This window comes from Aptenodytes patagonicus, chromosome 12 (assembly GCF_965638725.1).
Source record: "Aptenodytes patagonicus chromosome 12, bAptPat1.pri.cur, whole genome shotgun sequence".
NCBI classification, from domain to species: domain Eukaryota; kingdom Metazoa; phylum Chordata; class Aves; order Sphenisciformes; family Spheniscidae; genus Aptenodytes; species Aptenodytes patagonicus.
The window spans coordinates 19,351,014-19,368,219 of NC_134960.1; the positions used below are offsets into that span (position 1 = coordinate 19,351,014).

Sequence of the window (17,206 nt, forward strand, 5' to 3'; positions counted from 1 at the left end):
AAAAGAGATGCTCCCAAATATGGTATCTTAAAAAAAAAAAAAATAGTGCAGTTGGTCTGTGGTGACTTGCTCGATTTATAGCAAATTATTCTATGACAGCTGTGACTGATGGCAGTTCCAGCCCAGTGCAGCTGAATGTTGTGAGACAGCAACTTTGTCGGGGGTCTCCAGCAAAAGCCCCTGTTTGTCTTTGGGGCTGGGGTTTGAAAGTGGGAGGTAACATCCCATGTCGGAGCTGACTGATCAGTCTTTCTGGGTGAGGATTCCCTCTGGCGTTATCCTCAAAGTCCTACTGTGTACAGTTGTTGCCATGGCAATGATAAAAGGCTACTCTGGCTGGCTGCCTTTCTCCTCTTGGTATTTTTATCAAGAAAAATAAAAGCTGAGACATACTTTAGAGCAGATTTGCTGCCTGTGGAAACTCTGATCTTAGTTTAAAGGTCCCCTGAGGAAAACATCCTTTTGTCTATCCCCAGCTACCTCTGCTCCCTGATGCATCACCCCAGTTTCAGACAGACTCACTTGTCTCGGGCTGACGTGCCGCAGCAGAGCCACGGGGCTACAGCTGTGAAGTGTGAGCCCACAGTTGGAAGTGGATAGGCTTGGACAGCTGGAGTGGGGACTTAGATCCTCAGGGAGCTACAGACACCCCCTGTGAGCATGGGCAAGTCCTTTGAGGTCTGCATGATCAAAGGGATTTAGATCCAAAATGTTTTTATATAGATAGTCAGGCACTGGACAGGAGGGATTCCCCCCCCCCCAAAAAAAAAAAAAAGCATTTGAGCAGTTTCAGTTGCCTTTTCTCTCATTTGAACACCTAACCAGCTCTGGCACATCTTAAAATCCAAGCAGGTGCCTATCTGCCTTTTCAGGTACCTAAATACATTTAAAAATTTGGCTCATAGTACACTCTGTTTGCTTTCTTCTTTGTAAAATAGAGTAGGATGGTTCAGAAAGGATAAGGTTAATTCCTAACAGTGAGGAGAGGTATGAGGATTATTTGGGAATAAAAAAGGATCATATATATTTGGCCGCACCTCGAATACTGTGGCTGCACCTCGAATACTGTGTTCAGCTTTGGGCCCCTCACTACAAGAAGGACGTCGAGGTGCTGGAGCGTGTCCAGAGAAGGGCAACGAGGCTGGTGAGGGGTCTGGAGCACAAGTCTTCTGAGAAGCGGCTGAGGGAACTGGGGTTGTTTAGCCTGGAGAAAAGGAGGCTGAGGGGAGACCTCATCGCTCTCTACAACTCCCTCAAAGGAGGTTGTAGCGAGGTGGGGGTCGGTCTCTTCTCCCAAGTAACTAGTGATAGGACAAGAGGAAACGGCCTCAAGTTGCGCCAGGGGAGGTTTAGATTGGACGTGAGGAAAAATGTCTTTACTGAAAGAGTGGTGAAACATTGGAACAGGCTGCCCAGGGAAGTGGTTGAGTCCCCATCCCTGGAGGTATTTAAAAGACGAGTAGATGAGGCACTTAGGGACATGGTTTAGTGGGCATGGTGGTGTTGGGTTGACGGTTGGACTCGATGATCTTAGAGGTCTTTTCCAACCTCAATGATTCTATGATTCTATTCTATGATTCTATATGAAATTGCTGTGAAGTCTTTTACCCAAATAAGGCGTTCAGCAGTGACTACTACAGGCATCTCTTTATTGCCTGCAACTCCATTACTGACATATGCTGTGACTCCTGGTTAGGAAAAATTACAGATGCTGAAGGATACCTTTATACCAGGTCAGTTCAGTAGCAGCCCAAAGATGACAACTGACCTATGGGCTTAGGAAAGAAGTCAGTCCATAGGCATGCTCAGAAAAAACTCCTAGAGACTGGTATAATCTCAACTCTGGTATAACTCCTATGGTGGTATCAAAGCTTAATATTTCGAAAAATACCTCCCAATAGTTCCTTGAAGCTATTCAGACACTCCTTCACTCTTCACCTCCTCAAGAGAACAGGGTTTCTGTCCAGAAAGGAGCACTAATGTAAACTATTCACCGGCCTCCTTGTTGAACATCCTTCCTGCCACTTTTGCCCTGGTGAAAACGGAAGACTTTAATGGAATTTTTCAAATTCTGGTAGCCATAAGCCTTTTATACCAAGCTCTCAGACTCCTTCGTTCTCCAGAGCTGGTGCCTAATAAAAACTGCAAACCAGGTCTTCCCCTGCGGCTGTGTTACCCTTGTGCCTCCCTGTGGCTTCACCTTTTCAGAATGCATCCATCAAAAGTCAGCATATGCTCTTTTGCTCTTGTAACTATAAATAAGGCTGTTGATACCAGAAAACCTTTTCCAAAGACTTCACTTTAAAAAAACAAAACCTGTTAAATAGGATCATTTATGATTCTGATGTTTGTACGTTTGTATGTTAACATAAAGCTGCAGGATTTTATGATATCTTTGGGTTAAGTTTGAAATGATGATGATAAGCTCTGCATTCTGTAGCTTGAGGGTATGTATATAGAACCTTCCAAATTTCTTTATCTACAGAAAGATAGCTCTTCCATTCACAGATCTCCAAATACTTTCTTAGTAACTGTATTTAATTTCAGAGCCTACAGTGTTATCAAGAACTCTTGCTGCCCTATACATAGTAACACTTCTGCAGTTGTACAGTATTTTTTTTTTAAATAGATGCCATCTTTTTATTTCTTCTATCTAATATGTTCCTGCAGGGCCATTCAAGCATCCTGGTATCACCAGGTGCGCAGGGAAGAAACACGGCTATGGCAGGCCGCTGGCCCCGCTCATTACATCTTGTCCCCATGTCACCTATGCCCTGTGAGGTGAAGCTCAGAAGTGTTCACGTTCAAACACTGTCCCACGTAAACAGACAGCTCACAAGCCCGGTAGATGACACATCATTCCACCTACGGACTGAAGCTTTGAACAAATCTCAACTGGAGAGCAGACTAAGCTTTATATGCCTGCGTGGATGTGCCTTAGCACAAGGCTAGGGACAACCTTGTGCTCAGGGACACTCAGAAAAACTAAATCAAAGCATTTGCATCAGGAGTAAAGTCAATGTGCAAAAGTTACGCTTCTGTGTTTTGGGCAAGTGGTCACGAGTGAGAAGCCACACTGAGTGCCTCAGTGTTCATGTCCCCATGTGAGGGGACAAGTCCCCTTGACTAATTCAATTTTTATCACAAATACCTACAGAATAAAAATACATAGCTTGTGTGAGCTCAGAGGTCTGGCCTGCACCGGGAGACAGCGGAATATTTTTGGAGAAAATGGAGAAACACAAACAGATAAGGACTTCAGGTGAATTGCAGTTGAATGTTACCGTGTAAGTGATGCTCCCAGTAATCTGGAGAAAGCTTAAGGAAATATTTTAAGGTATTTTCAAGAACATTTGTAATCCATAAAAAACACTGGCTACAAAACTGAATAGAGAAAGAAATATTTCAGGCATCCCATGCTGCTAATCAAAGAATTTAAAATTTTTGTGTTACATACTAAAGTATCCAAAGGTCAATGGCAATTTAAAAAATAATGTGTTCAGTTCATGGCGAGGTTCTGAACAAAACGAACGATGCCAAGGAGTTTGCAGGTAGTTACCTTGTTCCAGACTGGTTAATAAATGTTACAGAAGTCATCTGGAATGCCAGAACTCATCCTATTAGCAGTAACTGATGTGGAGTTTTCATTGTGGGAAGGCTATAAACCAGTGGGATTAGTTGCTTCTTGTCCTTGGCTCAACTTGTTATTGCCAGGGCTTGGGCACAGAGTTGCACAGCCCGCTTTCTTTCTCCATGTTCAGATAAGAAGTGTCATGTGTCTGCTCCAGCGCTTGTTTGTCATTGCTGGTAAAGGTGACATAATCTGGCCCTGGCTCACAAAGTTGTTTCCTATAAATAATTGGGGGTTATGTTTTCAAAGTGAGCTGCGGGTGAAACCCTGCCATACTTTGCTGCTTATACAAAAATCTCCCTTTTCTGAAATGCGTCTTTCTCTCATTACTGTGTCCAAGTGGGGAAAAAAAATGGTTGGGTGGTAACGAAGCAATGTCATAACAGGTATGTCAACAAGGAGAACTGTCTCAGTCCTGAATATCCCTTATTTTGTATGCTGTCAATCAGTAAAATGCCCTGGGAGTGATGGAATGAGTTTGTAATCAGTGCAGAACAGACATGTGAATCTTTTTTAATCCTATTTGACTTGTCATTTTAATGACTAGGGTTTGGGGGTGAGCTTGTTGCATAGGACTCCAAGAGATGCTGCTGCTTTTAAATTCCTGCTAAACAAGCTGTAGTCTGCAGACTTGACTTGCTGTGAATTTTTTAGTTATTCCTCCTGTGCTTTAGTTACTACTCATATCAGTGCAGAACTCAAAAGCCACATCACAGTCTAGATAATGAGTTGAAAATACTTTATCAGAAACAAATTTAGATCTAAAATCAAGAGTTCCCCTCATTTAAATGTGCTTTGCATCAGCATTTCTTTAGAGTCAAATGATTTGGGACCAGGAAGCCTTTCTTGCTGAATTGCTTGGTACTTAGATGCTGTTTGAACCACTAGTAATAGATCATCTGAGCTACATAGACTGACAGCAATAAGACAGCTTTTCTTCTGTGCTTGACACCAGTCATCAGCTGCCTCCTGTCTGTCTTCCTCAGCTGCCATTCTCATTATGAAGAAAGGTTTGGTTCCACAGTTGACTTTTTAGATGACCAAGAACGGTGCCTATCCTTCTGCTTGACGATCTGGAAGAGCAGCAGGAGTGGAGATAGAGTAAACTGGAGGCTATATGGCTTTTCTCAAAGTTCCCATGGTGAAAGATCATCACTACCAAGTAAAGACTGTGGACTAGGTCAGCTGCAACAGCCCTTGCTCTGCACTGTGGTTTGTTCCCTGGTGAAAAAAAAAAGTCTCCATTTCTTATCAGCCATCCTAAGCATGAAAAGCCCATGAGATGGTGCTCGTACAGGGAAAAGAGACTGGAGGACAGAAAAGGGAAAGCTACTCTCTGCTTTTGGTCGTGCTTCAGTGGCCAAAACTGGGGAGCTTGGCAAAGAGGAACAAAGCCTGTGTGGTAAAGCAGGAGTAACTGGCCTTTTGGGGAGGTGTTTAGAGTTCTATTTTAGTGCATTAATTCTGAGAATCCCAATGGATAAAAAAGACCTTTTTTCATTATTTTGTATGCTAGTGGGACCTAATTTCCAATACCCAAGTAGTGGTCAATTTGATTCAGTGTTACTGTAGTTTTTAGTTTTGTTTGTAGTAATTTTGTTTACATCCCTTTCATGCCTCGTTTTATCAACTTGTCATTACATATTAGAACGGTGAAACGTGCATAGATGACCTTTTCCCTCCTTATACCCCAGTTACGATCAGCGCAGCGGGTGGAAGTCAGGGTACTCTGCCCTGCCCTGCTTCCCCCAGTGCAGGGCTTACTCCCCACATGCACTTCCCAAGGCTGCCTGTTTTGTCACTGATATGCCAGCAAACCTGGGAATCAATCTCCCTTAGAAAATGCAAAATGCAAAGTGCTGTTGCAGTTGACTGCACCCATCCCATTCCTGTCTTTTATAGTAAGTGTCCTCTAAGCGTAGACCTTAGGGCTTTTTGATCTCCTGACCCTATTTGAACATGGCTTTAGATAAGAATTACCCTTCTAGTCCAAACTCATACTGTTTGTAGCATCTGGGAGGTATTATCCATTCAGGCTTGTATTTGAATGTTAGGTACTAATTTCAGACAAGTGTCTATCACTTCAACATAAAGTGTGCAGCTGCAGCAGCCCCCAAATGATTATTACCTCTAAGTGGTAGCTATTTGGTTCTTTTTCTTTTTTTATCTCTGTAGTATGTGTATGAGTACCCACAGTATGATTCATTTCCCCTGCCTCTAGCTGGCTGAAAGGTAGATGTTTAGATCAGCTTTTACTCTAGGGCCCAGTTACAGTCAATGGGGAGTGATCCATCTCTCCAAGGGACAATCTGTCCGTCGAAGAGAAAATGGGATAAATTACTTATTGCTTTTTGCTGACTATTCTTTAGACTCGATGCCTGAATTTTTGATGGGCAAAACAGGAAGAATGAATCCCAAACAAAAAGTTGATGTGAGAGAGGATGTTTGTGGTCCTGCTCTGTGCTACCAGTGGTTAGTAAGCATGGAAATGTGTCTCCCTGTCCCTAAGGTAGCTGCTCTGCTTGTTACTAAATGTGACCATTGCTTTTACTTCCCTCTTTTAAAGCTGTGTCTAACATTAGGCTTCAGGATCTTTCTTTTGTGGCCAGTACAGAAGTGATCTATTTTAGAGCTCCCGAGGAACTAGTGATTCAAATCAAAACCATTTCTTTTTGTCATTGGAAATGTGAGGTGGGATGCCTTGCTTAGGACCTCGTTTAGTAACTGCGACAGCTACTAATTGAACTCCAGGGCCGTGTGCCAGAGTGGCAGGCAGCTCTTTTACTTGTGTGTAGGAAAATTAGCTCTTCCTGGAGGCAGTTGAGTCTCAATTATTTGTTTAACTGGTGATTGCTTGCTGAATCATTCAAAATCTGGCATTATTCAGCTGGGTTGGGTGTTCAGGTTGTAACTCAAATCACAGACTTCATTTTCAAAGCAAAATGAGCTGCAAACCAATATGAAGGTGTGTAAGTATTGAGAGGCTTTGGAAAAAAGCACAACTTGACCTGGGTATCTTTAAAAACTAAAATCTCAGTTAAGCATGCAATTTTAGTAAAACATAGGGGGTTTTTTCATTTGTATTGAACACTTTACTAATGGTTTGACACAGTTTCTGATTGTACTGTGCTTCTTACTCAGTGCTATGTCATTCTGCAGCTGTTTAGACCATTGGTTCTCTTGCATGTGATTCCTTACTTAGCAACTGCTTACCAAAGTGGGAAGCAATTTCACAGTTAGACATGGAGCATGAAGGTGCATCACAAGCACGCATTTCTAACCAGAAACGCTTTGTATATGTGAAATGTTAGGCTCAGATAATGGATTTTTCTTGCAGTTTCTATGTAAATGCTCAAACTGATCTCAGTTCTCAAAACATGAAAAAAAGCATGTTTTCTTTGGTCTGAATTTTAAGAAGCATCTGGTTTTAGTCAAAAGGATGCAGTTGTCCCAAAGACCCTGCAACTCCTGATTTAGGGACATTCCCTAGGAGAAGTCTGTTTTACTGTTGTGATTAGTGCATCCCTGTGAGTATGAGGCAAGAAAATCCCATGGAAGTCCCATGACCCGTATAACCTAGCAATGAGTACTGTGGTCAGCTGAACAAACTGTAGTGTTACGTGTCTTTAAAAATGACAGCCAAAATAGTCTCATTTATTACTGCAGTTGGCTGTCCCCTGATCCTTGCATATGCCTCAGTCTTAGAAGGAGTATATTAAAGACCATGGCATGCACTGTGAGAAGGGAGCCCTTGTATGTATGTGTGCGTATAAGTAAAGGCAATTTTCAGATCCTAGTTTCTACCTTAGTATTAAACTGATTATTTTTTTTTTTTTTTAAATGAGTTGCCTTGACTTCCACTGCACATGTTATGATAAATCACTCCTGTTGACTTGTGTTGTGACTTGCACTATGGTGCTGTTAGAAAATAGTCACGCCACATATCTGTGCTCCAAGCTGGCTTCACAGGCAATGTAACACCCAACAAGGAAACAAGTGCTCCTGTGCATGAGCAGTAACTCTCCAGCACGTCCTCCTGCTCCCCACTTTTGCTTTCAACTCGGCTTTCCCATTTGTCTTCAGTGTCTGTAACATTATCTGCTGATGATGATCTTCACCTCCACCTGTAAAGTGCGCTCCAGCCTATATATCTGCTGTCTTGACTGCAGTCACTTCTTTTCCGGACTCCAAATCTCAGTTTGTAGGATTTCTGCATGCGGAGGATGATGCTGGTGCTTCTCTCAGGCTCAGGTTCATCACTTTTCCTAGTAATTTAGTAGCTCGTAAACTAGCAAAATGGATGTGGTTACAGCCTGGTAAGGGATAAAGCTCTGGACCTCAGGAAACCTCTGTTTTGGAAAACATTTTTCTAACCTTACAACTCATTTTTGGTAAATAATCTTAGATTTCTGGAAAACAGCACATATTACAGTAAGACCTACATACCAGTGCATGAAGTGAGATTTCAGGTAGCCAGTTTTTTTACTGAATGCAAAAGTGCCAAATGTTTCTATTCAGATGAGGATTTTCCTCCAATTATTTCATTTTGCTAGAGACACAGTGGTGTTTATTCATGTTGGTGTAATCCTAGTAACATAAAGTGAACTATGCTAATGACTAATTTTCCCTATGGGGATTTGGACATATCTGTAAAGGAAATATATTTAGAATTGGAATTTTTCTGGTATATATACAGCACAAGAAATATAAGGCTGTTGCAGGGAGGCGATTGGCTATATTGTATGCCTGCACTTACTTTCATTGAAAAAAATCAACAAAAATCTTGCTCTTTTGAGCAGTGCCTTGCATTGTACTCTTCTAGATCAATGATGGTCACGTTATGCTTTCATACTATCTGTGAGAGTAGGCCATAACATTTTTTCCTACAGACACTGGATTGATTTTTTTGTTGTTATTGTTTTTAAACTATATCATAATGTAGGTTTATCAGAGGAGAAGCCTTGGGGCAATAGACCTCCTTCTCATGGCACATACAGGGCTTGGGAGATGTGAATGTTTTTGTTCACTGAGTGATAATTCATAAGCGTAATGAAGAAAAAAATGCAAGAATAGCATTCCTGTAGGTGCGTATCTTCAGAGGTGAAGAAGCATCACTGAGATGATCTGAGCACTGTCTCACCTGGGAGGAGAAAAGAGCAAAGAGGTCCTGCTACCAGTGGGAGCATGTTGTGTGGTGGCTGCTTGCCCCGTCTCATATGTCTTGAGGGCTTTGGTTGGGCAAAGCCCAACCTAGTTCTTGTGCTTCTGGCATGCAACAGCAGTAGCTAGGTTATCTTCTCCAGGAGATCCGTGGGATAGCAGTACGTCTTGCTGGCCCAACTGGGTATGCTTTGCAGGAAGAAGCCCATGAGGGCTCCGGGGGTGCCTGGTTGCCTCTTGTCAAGAGAGCCTGTCCCCTTCCCCTGCTCTGGGAATGCCTTGTGTCTCCATAGCTGAGAGCCCAGGGGAAACCTGGGGGAGCGCAGCCCCCAGGTCAGTCTGACACATCGTCAAATTGCACTTACTGATATAGAAGAACTCCTAATTACACAACATTGTTTGCTGTCGTCAGTGAGAACGAGAGGCAAGCTCAGTGCTACAGGGGCACTCCCTGTGTCAGGCAGCACGCTGCTGCTTGTCTTCTGTTGAATCAACAGATTTCCTGGAGAGTGGAGTTAATACAGTGTCTAGGTGAAGTAGTTCCAGTGTAACTGCAACCTCTATCAAAATATGCCTTTTTTTGATTAAGTATTGTCAACAAAGAGATTATTTTTCTATTTCTTCTTCCCATTTAAAACCTTCATTTTCTGTGCTTGTCTGAAAGCATGCGGCACTGCAGCCCTGCTCTGACAGCACACTGTGTTCGGAGAGGGGGAGGCAAGATGTCAAAAAGCTTCAAAACATTCACAGTCTACTGCTGGGCTTCCCAAACTTCACCAAGATTTTCTGGATAATGTCATCTAGTCTGCTGCTTTTTCCCCTGGGGATTATCTCAGTAGCGTTACAAGCTCCATGCAGCGCAGGTTCAGGGCTTTCAGGCCACCAACTTTGATATCCGCTCCCTACACACAGTGAAAACTTTGGCAATTGGCCCCTAAAAGACTAGAATATTATTAGAAAGCATTTGCATTAAAAAGCATCTACAAAACCGAGAGGAACATCCCATGCCTGAAGCCTTGGCAAAAGTCCACCTGAATCCAGACCAGAATCAGCTCCCTGAGCGCCCTGGACTGTGGGTCCCCTGGAGGAACCGAGACCATCCAGGCTGGATCCTTGCTTTGGGGCAATTTTAATGTTTGACATCTATATCAAGTGCTTTCTGTGATCTCTTCAGGTGGAGTGGCATGGAGTTTGAAAGCTGACATTGGGTTAGGACCCAGATTAGATAAAAACTTCCTAAAACTAGGTAGTGTGCTCTCTCGCACCTTCGTGCTCTCTGTTGCACTGTTTTCATTGTGCTACCCTCACTCCTCCCTCTTACAATTGTGAACACTGTTGTTCAGAAACCACTTTAATCCTGATTATCTGTAATTAAGGGTAGAAATGACTGTCTGACTAATGGCTATTGCTCTACAAATGTATTGCATTTTCCAAAGTCATTTTGGAATCCTGGGCAGCAAAATAAATTTTTCTACCTTTTCAATTTGTTAAAAGTGAAAAAGCATCCCTGTTTGGGACTGTATAAAAAAATATCACTCTTCAATTGCAGCATATATTCCTTGAAATTAATCACATTTGCAAATGCTACCTACATGCAAGCTGTTATTTCCTAACCTACAGCAGAGTTTATGGCAATGTCACTGTGCCTGCTTCATATGTGAATTAAATGTCCATAGATTGTTGCCTTTCTGCAAATGAGAGCAAATGAAGCAGCTTTACAGAGAACCATTTTAGCACGACTTAGTGCAACGTCTTTTCCATTTTCAGGCTTTTTAAAGAGCTCCAGGTATGGCCACGTTTGTCTCAGGTCAGGCGTTCTGTCTGCCTGCCTGCCCCCTGCCTTCATTCAGGCTCTTCCAGTAGCTGCCACCTTTGCCAAGCAGCTATCTATATGAGTTTGTTGGAGGGTTTGTTGCCATTTCTTTATGGCGTAGACTTTAGGTGAAGGAATGGAATATATAGATCTCTACTACTGACTGCAACCCAATTGACTACTTAAAGAAATTACTGAAAGGTTCAAGAGTGGTATTCATTACTTTAAGGTGCATCCTTCAATCTCATCTTTACCGTTGCAGCTACATGGTGCATCTCTCCTGAAGACTTGTTCAGCTCACCTTCCTTTGTCCTCCCACCCTAACAACCACAAGTTTTTATTAATTCTTTGGTTGTCTTGCAGAGGCCAAGAATTATGCCATTGCTTTTGATTAAGAATCACAGTTTCCCGGTTATTTCCATGCAGTTCTTCTAAAGATTATAAAGAGATTTTGCAGTAGCCATTAATTATTCTTAGCCCATCCTCCATATTTTACAGAGTGATTTCAGAGAGATGAATGTGCTTCAGTTGAGTGTTGATGCAACCTTTTACTGTTTTCTGTGCTGAAATATAGGCTGATGTATCAGATAATGCTTCCCAGTTCCAGCAGTTTTACTTCTGGCTAGGCAGGAGCTGGCTGTATGAACCCTAATTGCTTACGCTGTTTTTAAGACTAGAAAGTAAGTTACATTAATTAGTTTTGCAAATAGTTTCAAAGTTATAAACCATTGATCAATAAAGGTGAGAGAAAAGACTGGGGCCTTCGGGGAGCAAGTAATACATTCATTACTGTGAACAAATTCAATACAAGGAATGAATCAATGTCATAACTTGCTAGGAATGTATTACAAACTGTCCCACATAATCTAGTGCAGACCAGACTGGTATTTCTTTCATGTGGTATCTGAAAAACGATTGTCCTTCCTCCAGTGAATTGCTGTTTGCTATTTTCTGCAGGAGAGAATATGAAACAATAATGAGAGGGTCAAATGCTGCCCTTCCCTGGGCACGTAGCCAGCTTGCTCAAGTCGGCAGCCTACCTGCTAGCATCTCGCTGCGTACCTAAATCTCGTATCGATGAAAGCCCTACAGAATGTAATAGCGGATGGCAGCTCTGAGCCACTAATACCACCAGCAAGATAAGTGCATTGCATGTCACAGAAAGGATTGAATAAAAAAAAAAAAAAATTAAAATATATGGCAATTATTTAGAAAGGAAAAAGGCTGTACTGGGGGATGCCTACTAGGATGCACAAAAAACACAGACAGTGTTACAGTCTCTCAAATTCTCCTGAATACAGATCTCAGTTATCTTTTCCCAGGTTGTTTCTTCCATGCCAGTCTCCCCTCTGCAGCACCGCGCTCTTCTCACAGGGAGAGACGAGCAGCCCTTGCGGGCAGCTGGCAGGAGCCTCTCTGGCCCAGCCCGTCTGGGAGAAGGGAGCTTGACAGGCACCCAATCCATCGTCTCACTCCTTCATTTCAGCTGGTCTGCCATCAATGAGTATGTGGCATTCATTTCTCAGGTGGGAATAATTTTAAGGGGACTTTTTCTTCCTCTCTTCCCTCCTTAAAACTAGCATGTCCTTTTTCAGAAACCCTGGAAAAAGGATGAACTTTGGTCCACACTGTCCCAATGGCAAGCAAACAGCAAAAATATCTCCAGTTAGTTAATCAGTGAAAGGTCTCTTATTCTGGAAACTCATCCTGCAGGTTTTATGATTGTCTTTTTTGGGTGCCTTCTTTCTGAACTATGTAATACAGCAAAAAACCCAAACCAGAAAATTTCTGGATTATTTTCTGAGTCTGCTGTTACACTGCAAAGTATCTTAATCAGCCTCAGTTTCATAGTATTTTTTTTTCCTTATAAAGATAGGAAACTCATTGAAAGTCTGCTGGAGAAGATATCTATGGGAGGATTTGGGAAAACATTTTTCTCAAGAGCAGTCTATAATCTCTATATACTACTGAACGCCATCAAGTTAAAAAAAACCAAACCAACAAAAAAAAACCCAAACCCACAAAAATAGCTTTCATGTCTGATATGAAAAATGTGCAAAACTAGGCACCTTGTATGAAGATTCAACCTACCTTGTGGTTTTATTATTCTTTGGATTCTTTTTCTTCAAGGGAATGTAACACACGTTAGCCACAGTAATTGCCGCTCATCATCTCATCAGTCTGGATACATTCAGACTTATAATGATTATTGATTAAAACACTTCAGAACCTAATCAATGTCAGGGAGAGATGTGGTTAAAGTTTTGCACTGTGGGGTAGTGGAATGGAGTAATTAAAAAAAAAAAAAATCACCCCACTAACTCTTATTTGCTGCTGGTGGTAAACGGATTACTATATTCATTAGGCTGAAAAGCCAGACAATGAAAGAATGAGTGAAAAAAAATTAAATTATTTAATGTGCATAATAAATGTATGAATCAGCCAGCGTTAGACTCCATGAGCAGAGTTGAGTGTCTTCTGTGCTGACTTCTCATTATTGACTGATTTGCTTGAAGCCCGAATGCTAAAAAAACCCCTAACCAAATATCAAAACATGAGAAAATAGTGCAGAACTTTGAAGCATTTTGCACAAACCGGGCTCTCTTTCACAGTCTGCAGACCATACGGTTGGGTTTTGGTTTTCTTTGATTTTTCCTACTTTGTTGTTGTTGTTGCTGCGCATGGTGGGTTCCTCATGGGGAGATGGTGCAGTTAAGGCTTCCTCTCCTCGCGGCCTTATTTCCAAAAAGAGCAAGGTGAGGTGCTTGTGCATCAGCTCAGGAATGCCAGAGTTGCCATGTGAGGGCTGAGAGTGGCCGTAGGCCCACACCGGCTGGTCAGGCACCCACCTGTAATTCCGGTATTTCAGCAGCTTTGCTTTTAGAGCTGGTCCAGGACACGTGAGCGAAGAGGCAACACGTCTGATAACTGGGTCCTGCTACCAGGCATGGGGTGAGAGTAGGTCAAAGTCAAACCTTGCCCATCCCGCTGTGCCCGAGGTGGTGGTGAGAGCATCTCCCTGTGCTGCAGCCGACGGGCACAGGGCACCATGGTCAGCTGGTCTGGCGCGAGCGGCGGCTGCACAGGGTCCAGGGATCTGAAGAGCGATGGAAGGATGACTGGGAATGCCTGCAGTAATAAAAGACTTCTTGAGGCTTAAGATGGCAATTTTATTCGTAAATAATTATATTCACTTTTAAGTCTTTATAGCCTGTCCTGTAATTTTTTACACTGTTACCCATAGTCAGCTCTAATATCAGGAGTTGAATGAGCTTCAGTATTGACATTTCTGCAGAAAATTTCTCTGTATTTCAAAATTTGTCATTAATCCAAATTGGTAAACAAAGATTTAAAAAAAAAAGTCCAAAAGGTTTGTATTCAAAAATGTGTTGAAGCACAGCAGATAGTTGTTAAACATCTTTTTTTAAATTTCTCTTAACCTCTGATGGAGTTTGTGCTTTGTGACCTGTAGGCAGTGACATCCAGCCAGGTTTGAGAGCTCAGCAGTTGCCTTGTTGTGTGCCCCGTAAGACTGTTCAGCATTTGCTTTGCATAAAACTTCAAGATCTTCCTGGACTGGCAATTAGGCTCCATATTGCTTCTAGCAGGGCCCGAGCCTGTCAATAAAACACAAGATTTGGGGCCGGCGGTGGAAGCTGAGCTGTGTCGTGGGCATCAGCGGGGTTAATGGCTGCCCAGGCATTGCTGGGGCTCTCCCTCCCTCCCAACAACTCTTCTTTCAGCAGATCGGTGTTTTGTCACTCTGCACCATAACTCTGATCTCTTAAAACTACATTTGAGTGGTTTCCAGCTCTGGCTGAAGGGATAAAATACTTTGTACTATTTATTAGACTGAGTAACAGCAACAAATCAGCGACCATAGCTAGTAACAGCAAAAGGTATTAAGGGGACAGTGAGCATGAAGTACAATTTGCGAGGGCCTTTAGATGTCAATTAATTGTAGCTAGGATTCTGCTGGGGGATTTCTTGCTTCGTGTAATCGCTGTGATAAAGATAGGGTTAGTGCACAGTGGTGTGGTTTCTCCATGAGATAAGCAATGGGTTATTTCTCTTGGATTATATCCAAAAGCAGCTGAATAACACTGAACTGGATTTCCTATCCCCCATTCCAGCCCTACGCCAGCTATGTTAGTACTGAAGAGCATCACGTACTATCTGTCAGCACTAGTGCCCAAGTTGGCAGGGGATGCTTCTGATTACAACTGACCCAGGAAAATGTCCTCCCCCTGCCCCCCCCAGCATGGGGCATACTGTCCAAGATCTTTGACGTACTATAAGCAACTCTGCTGCAGAGATAGCTTTAGATGTATTCTTCTCGTCATCTTTAAGTATTTTCTCCATGTTTCAGTTCTCCTTGATATAATAGCAACATTATTTAGCTGCTATTTGCTGTTCTCTGCTTTATATGGTACTTCTATCTTATTAGGTCAGGGAATTCAATAAGGAATAGAAAGATCAAATTAGATCAAATGAAAAGTATACTTTGTAGGAAGAAAGGTCTAACTGGGAGGAGATGTCAGAACATACAGAACAGTTTAATACTTGGAAAGGTGTGGGGTAAGGCATAAGTGTCTGATTTGAAACACTGTCAGTATGTCTGCAGAGCAAATAGAGGTTATTGTGGTGCGTGCAGGCACAGTCTTGTTAGTGTGACTCCAGCAATAGCTGAGAAATGGAGGGGGGGGCGCATCAGGGGGAGCCCCTGGAAGGCTCTTGCAACATGTGGTGGTACCTGGGTCCTTACTGTTGCCGTTATCCTCATCTGTGCTGCCAGACTAAAGCCAGGGCAGGGATGGCTCCCCTGACACAACGTACGCCTTCACTTGTGGTGCAGCCATACCTGCAATGCCCTCCATCCACTTCCCAGTTTTTTCCTCCTGAAATAGTGAGTCAGTTTTACTGCGTGTGTGTGAAGGGAGACTCTGCCAGCCAAGCTAGCATGAGACCTGGATTTGGTCTCATGAGGTTGTAGCCAGAGAGACCTCCTCTAAACTAGCTCTTTCTGTGCCACCGTATCGTCTCTGACCTGGGCCTTCTCTGTTCCTTGTTCTTCCCCAGTTGTGTGACCTTTGTGACACCAAGTGACTCTAGCGGAGAACACGTCCCCAGAGAAGCAGCAATTCACTACGTTGTGTGAGTTCAACAACCTCTTGGTCCATTCATCTTCTAACTGTTTTTGTCAATATAAACCAAAAAAGCAAATTATACATCAGATGAGGAGCGACAGTTGGTCTGTCTCTGTCCTTTGGGTCCATACTGTGACAGGACACGACAGAAGTTCCATATCCCACATTTGATGATAGGTAGCTGTTCCTGGAAGGACTTAGACCCCCACGTATTCTTCCAGCTCTGTTGAATATTTATCACCAATCTCTGATGGCTGTACACCTTGCACAGCCATTTGGGTGGTTATTTTTATGGTCGTTGCTGCACTGCAGGTTGGGCTTTCAATATTCAGACCTGAGGCTGAGGAGGCAAGAGGAGTAATCACTCCTGCTGGCACATGTTCCCTGAATGACCATGCTGAAGTGATGGATTTAAGCTTTTGACATGTTCTTCACGGTAATATTAATAGTGGAGATTACTGCAGATGACAGCAAATTAGATAAGGTAGGGTCCCCCAATGCTTACTGCCTGCCACTGAATTAGTTTTGGCTTTAATATTTCACTTGATTGAAGAGTGGTACTTAAAATCTGTACAATGCCCCATACATTTAACTTTCTCCAAGGAACATGAAAAGTAGGCTTGGGTTACAAACAGGATACTGACATTCATGTTTGTGCGATGACTGCCTTGGGAAGAACTGATGGAGTTGCACTGATTAGGTGTTACGACCTTAGTAAATCATGTGGAGGTCGGAGGCAGGGAGAAGTCACAACTGCTCTTTGGGTTTAGAGACTGAAGCCTGGTTTGTAAACGTGTATCCCAACAGTGTTCAGCTAAGGGAGGCCAGCCAGAAGGGCTTTCCATAAAACTTCAGATATGGGACTTCATGGTGGTGGTGGTGGTGGTAGGGCTTCAGGGTATTTTTAAGTTTGTTTTTCCTTGCTTGGTTTCACAGGGAGAAGCAAGGGACAGCTTTTTGTTTTCTGAAGTTGATTCAATGCAAATTTTTGGTGATACAGAAGCAAGAGAGTTTCGTCCTCAAAAGCGAAGCTGATGAAAGACAACTTAGCTTAACGAGAAGGCACATCCAAATAGGAAACTTATGGAATTCTCTTTTGCATTGGGTCAGCTGTCAGGTGACATCCATGCCATGCTGCACTGGAATGCCAGGAGCGGGCTGGCCGCCATCCCTTGGGCCTTGGTGTTTGGGAAAACTGGTGGGAGGACACCCGCTCACAGCCGCTGTCTCTAGTTAAACCGTCTCTCCTAAAACTGTAGTGAACTAGAGTGCTTTGTGGAGCCGGTGTGAAGGTATCCAAAGTGGTTTTAAGTAGGCAGGGAAGGCAGGGGCTCGCAGGGCATTGTTCCTGAGCAAAGGAGCATTGATTTTCTACGTGGTTAATAGCCGTGGCAGCAGTTTCCATGCTTGTGTGACTGATTGGCTTTGGGATCCAGAGCTCCTTTTGTCATGTTT

At 43.0% G+C, this 17,206-nt stretch overlaps 1 protein-coding gene across 7 annotated transcripts in view; it reads left to right on the forward strand.

Moving 5' to 3' along the window:
- KCNIP1 (potassium voltage-gated channel interacting protein 1) overlaps nt 1-17,206 on the forward strand; it is a 456,219-nt gene that overhangs the window by 199,647 nt on the left and 239,366 nt on the right. For 2 of the 7 annotated variants that reach the window (XM_076349997.1, XM_076349996.1), the window contains exon 2: nt 15,684-15,758. The exons of the other annotated variants lie outside the window; for them this stretch is intronic. The gene's annotated coding sequence lies outside the window, so the exon portion shown is untranslated. The remainder of the gene's footprint in view (nt 1-15,683; nt 15,759-17,206) is intronic. 7 annotated transcript variants of the gene reach the window in all.